Source organism: Cryptomeria japonica, chromosome 1 (assembly GCF_030272615.1).
Source record: "Cryptomeria japonica chromosome 1, Sugi_1.0, whole genome shotgun sequence".
NCBI lineage: Eukaryota > Viridiplantae > Streptophyta > Pinopsida > Cupressales > Cupressaceae > Cryptomeria > Cryptomeria japonica.
The window spans coordinates 388,924,885-388,930,257 of NC_081405.1; positions in this window are offsets into that span (position 1 = coordinate 388,924,885).

Consider the following 5,373-nt stretch of genomic DNA (forward strand, 5'->3'; position numbering starts at 1 on the left):
TCAGATCGTATTTGTCAGAACGTATTTGATGATCTCATCTTTGAATTCTGGTATGTACAAAATATCGGTTAACCCTAGATCCTCAATTACTTTGTATTCCGGCTTGATGGTTCCAAAGCTACCCAGTATCACGGATTGATACATGCCTTTGATTTCCTTTGTTCCTAGATCCTCCAAGGTGCAGTGAATGTATGCCCTCACATCTTCAACATACATCACGTCGTCAGGAACCCTACAAAATGCTCCCGTAGAGTCTTATTTCTTGGCAATCAGGGGAACCTCCTTGAATATGGGCCTCAGCCTATCCTTAACTTCGACAATGGTTGGATTTACAATAAAAGTAGGAGCTGAAGATCTAGATGCCATTTTCAAAGAATACCTGAAAGTGAACGCCGGTGGAAGATTGAGTGCTTCTCAGATAACTGCTCGAAATCCTTTCAGAATGCCTTTTCCCGCTCTTAATTTGCCTGAAATTTGCCTTTACTTTGCTTTGAATGCTTGAATGTAGGGTGAATGAAAATGAATCCACTTTACCCTTTTTATCAGCGAATAAAACCCTAATCTTTCTCTGTCATAAATGCTTCGTGATCTACCCTACTAGATGTCAGTTTCACAGTCTTATGCCGAGTGAACCTTCAACAATGATGAACTCAACTCTCCAGATCTCTTCCGATCTCCTCCAGGGGAATATGCAATAATTGCAATGAATTTGCCAACCCCTAAGGCCTATGCCTCAGTTACCGGTGGAATTTCCTGTTGGTGCAAGAATGCTCTGTTCTACCGGTGGAGTTACCGGTGTTGTTGCATTTCCACTTGGTTCTTAAGACTTTCTAACCCATCTCTCGGTGTGATCTTGTTGTATTTTATCTACCTTCTTCTTTCCTTTCTCATTATCTTTATCATTGCTAATCGGTTGAGTCTTGCTTTTGAAGTACTTAGCAATATGACCTATTTTGTTGCATGCATAACATGTAACATTGTTCTTTTGAATTGCTTTGACATATCCAGTGTCATTCCTTGACCTACAATGATTAGAAAAATGTCCAAACTTTCCACATGCGTGACATTTAACATTCATTCTGTAATCTTATGATCTATGACCATACTTCTTGCAATTTGTGCATTGACCGGGATAGAATTATAGTTTTGATTTGCTCTATTTCTACATTGTTTAGCCATATGCCCAAATTTACAAACAAAGAATCTACCATTGAATTTATAAGCATTAGATTGCCTTACCAGTTTCCTCTATTGTGATGAGTTCTACATACTGGTTGTCTGATCTTCATTTGCAATATCAAAGCTTTCACCTTGTACAAATCCAAGTCCTCTAGAATCATCAATCTACCTTTGTCTTTTCAATAAGTCATCCAACTGTGCAGCACTAATCCTGATTTTTTCTTTATACTCACTTGCAGTAGTCAGATCATCTCTCAGAGTAGTTATTTTTCTTTCAAGCTCTTGTTCATTGTTTCGGGAGTGTGCCAAATCAGTTCTCAATAGATTATTCTCATGAGTCAATCTACCACATTCATCAAATTTGTTCTTCAGAGATATAACAAGATTATCTTCCTTCTTCTTTCTGTCTGCAATATCTTTTGATAACCTCATAGTCAGATCTTGCATCATTTTTCATGAGCATGTTTGCTTGACTTAGTTTTTGACATTGTTCCTTAAGTGCATTTTTCTCCTCTTCATCCGGGTTTTGCAAAAGTTCCTTTCTCTTGGCTTGAGCTGATGATAACCTTTCTTGCAGGACAAGAATGAATTCATTTGCAAAATTCAATTCATCTTGCAATTTCAAAGTCTTCATCCTTTCAGCATCATAATCCTCAAGAGCCATCTCAAGTTGCTTCTCCATAGCCATGTTCAAAGATTTCAGTTTTAGGATCTTCCTCAAGCTGTTAAACTTCTTCTGAGGTACCAGGCTCTGATACCAATTGTTGGGATCTAAGAACACTGAGAGGGGGGGGGGGGTGAATCAGTGTTCTAACGGTAAGATAAGATTGTATCCTTTTATACCATAAACATATAAACCGGTAAAGAAATAAACATATAACTTGAAGCAAATAAACCATCCACATGAATGAACACCATAACACATAGAATTTATACGTCGAAAACCTCAAAGAGGAAAAACCATGGTGGGATTTGTTAGGTCCCGGAGACAACTGAGAGGAGGGGGGGTGAATCAGTTGTCCAATAAATTCAACCAAAAATAACTTAACCAAAACTTAATGCTTAATACCAGTAAACCAAACTTTATGCTGGTAGACAGTCTTAACAGTTAATTGCAATACCAGTAAAGATTAATGCATGAAACATAAAGACAACAACATCCACAACACATAACACCAATGTTTGTACATGGAAACCCTGTAAGGGGAAAAACCACGGTGGGAAGCCTTGCCCACAATCAAATGATACTACTGCAGATAGTATGTGTTTACAATATGGATTCTGCACATGCAGAAAGGCCAGCTGCCTAGAGCTCACTGCTCAATCACAAAATGAGAGTCACACTGACTACAATTGGATGGTTAAATCCAATAATAATGTACTGCACAAAATAGCATCTTCATATGCTGGATTCAGTACCGGTGTAGTTCTTATTGCCTTCACAAAACCCTCCTTCAACATTCAAATGATGTCTGCGTGTATAGCTCTGCTTATTTTCGCATATACTCTATTACAATTATTCTTCCCAATCGCATATTGATCTTACAAATAAGATCTTACATATATACCATAACCTAAGACCAATTGAATAGTTCGGCTCACTAAAAGATATTACAATAAAATCAATTACAAACAAAGCAATATCTGATGCATGATGTCGGCTCAATGCATTTACAATAATAATAAATCATCTTCATAACATGTCGTGCTGATTTGGAATAGATAAGTTTGTCAGTGTTTATCCTGGACCTATTTGCCAGTAACAGCAAATATGCAAACCCAAATAAACAAATAACCAAATCGCCAAAACAAAGTGATAGAATAATGTCTTCGACATAACCAAGTAGTTTCCAAGTCTTTCCAAGTGTCGGTGAACAATATAATCTGCCGATGAACCAAATACCAGTGTTATGCATAAGTCTTTGTCTTGCCAGTGATCATAACCAAAATCTCCAAGTGTTGATAAGTGATGACTGGTGTTGACATCAATGACAAAACCATATCAACATATCCAAAATACCAACAATCTCCCCCTTTGTCATTGATGGCAACACAAGATGGAAAAACCATCAAAGTGCCAAAACAGAAATGCCAAAAACCAAAAACCAACAATCTCCCAAAGAGATCATTAACCAGAAATAAAAAATGCATAATATCATCTCACTCCAAAGTAATAATCTCTCCCCCTAGGAATAATATGTGTTATCCATGTGTTTTTCCATATCAATCTCTCCCCCTTTGACATCAAATGCTAAATCAATACAAAACCAAATACAAAATACTAATTCATTCAATATACCAACTACTCCCCCTAAGAAGTAGCTCTCCTCATCAAAGCCGGAATAAAAGATTTCTCTGTTAATTCTGTCGGTCGATGACAAACATCAACTGTCTAAGTCTCTACCAGTGGGGGTAGAACTCCAAGTTGTTCTCTGAGATACTCAAATGTTTCCTTAGGCAAAGGCATTTGTGACCCACAATATCAGTTCACTGGCCATATGAAAAGATATTACATATAATGGGGGGCTTGCACATGCAGGAAGGCACACTGCTCATCACTAAAGAGTCTCACTGACTACAAGCTTCTGCTGAAGTAAAACAATGAAAATGAACTCACAAAATGCATCTGTTATGCCAAATAGAGTTCTGGTTCTAGCTCTGCTATGTACCGGTTCATAAACCTTGAACACTACTACAGGTATCACCTTCCCTCCAAGAATGTCTTACAAAACATTTACAGATCATTGCATGATATAACATTCGCATACAAATGATCTACATACATACACTTCGCATTACACAGTTATGCTATTATTCTCCTATGTCACTCTACAAAATGACCTAGCAGACTGACTTGTATACCTATTACAAACAATATGCCTTATGTCAGCTTACAATACATTACAAAAGATATTCAATGTCAGCCTTAACAATAATTATAAAATAATTTTCTAAATAAATCTTCCTTGATGTCGGCTTCCTTGAAGTACTTGATGCCGATGTCGGTGCCTGTGTAATCCTGGATACTCCAATGTCGGTGTTTGTCAGTATATGACTTCCATCGGATCTTGTTGCCATCAATGACAACAAAATGAATCCGATGAGTGTCAATTGCCAACATTTTCATCACTATACCTTAGGGCATTTAACTTTTAGTTTCAAGTGAAAATTAAAAAATTTAGTCCCATAATGCTATGTTTTCTATGCTTAGTACTTGTAAACAACTCAAAATTATAGGTAAAAAAAAAAAAAAAAATTTGGTGGTTGAGTGAGTTTTGGGATTCTTAAGGATAATTTTAGCAACAATCCTGTTGAAATCCAATATTTTTTATTTTTTGATGAGCGAACACTACAATGGAAAATAATTAGATATTATTTCTTGAGTGTGAGCATGTTCCAATGATTATGAGAAATAATTGCATTCAGTGTGGAGGGTGTGGTAGTGCAAAGATTTTAATTTTCTCAGGATTGATTTTGTACCTTTGATTTAATTGAAAATGAAATTTATGAAAATAGATGGTTGTGGTCTTTTGGAATTTTTAATTTGTGAGAAGGAAAAATATGAAATAAGTTGTGAAGTAGGAAAGTTCTACTAGGATTTTTTGTTTTAATAGTGTCTATGTCATATTTTTTAAAGTAGAACATTTATCCTTTTTGTATATTTATTGTGACACTCTTTGAGATGTCATGTCTATGAGCAATTTTTTTCCCTTTTAAATGGTCTTGTCCTTTCATAATTTTGCAATTGATAAATGGGATTTGAAGGATTGATGGTGACTATCAATGAAACCCCCACTCAAGAAACCTCAACATTTTATCTGCAATGTGTTTCATGAGGTACGTCCCTTGAAACACTTCTAGATGTTATTCTTACCTTTTATAATTTGGGAACGCATGTCAATGGTTTTTTTTTTACTACTTTCATAGAGTATTTTATTTAAGCCCCTCCCTCAAAGCATGCCCAAAGACTAGGTCAATAAGGCTTGTGTCCTACATGGAATTTTACTTGAAGCCATATAATACCTTACTAAAGTTTGTTTTGTTTTGTTTTTTTTTGTTGAAGGCAACTATGCTAAGTTTATTGCTCGTCATGTCCTCTAGCTTAAATTCAATTCTTCTTTGTTAGTTTTCAAACTTTGAATCTAGGAATTTTTCTCTTAAAACTTTTTCTTAAAGCCCTTATATGGGTTGAAT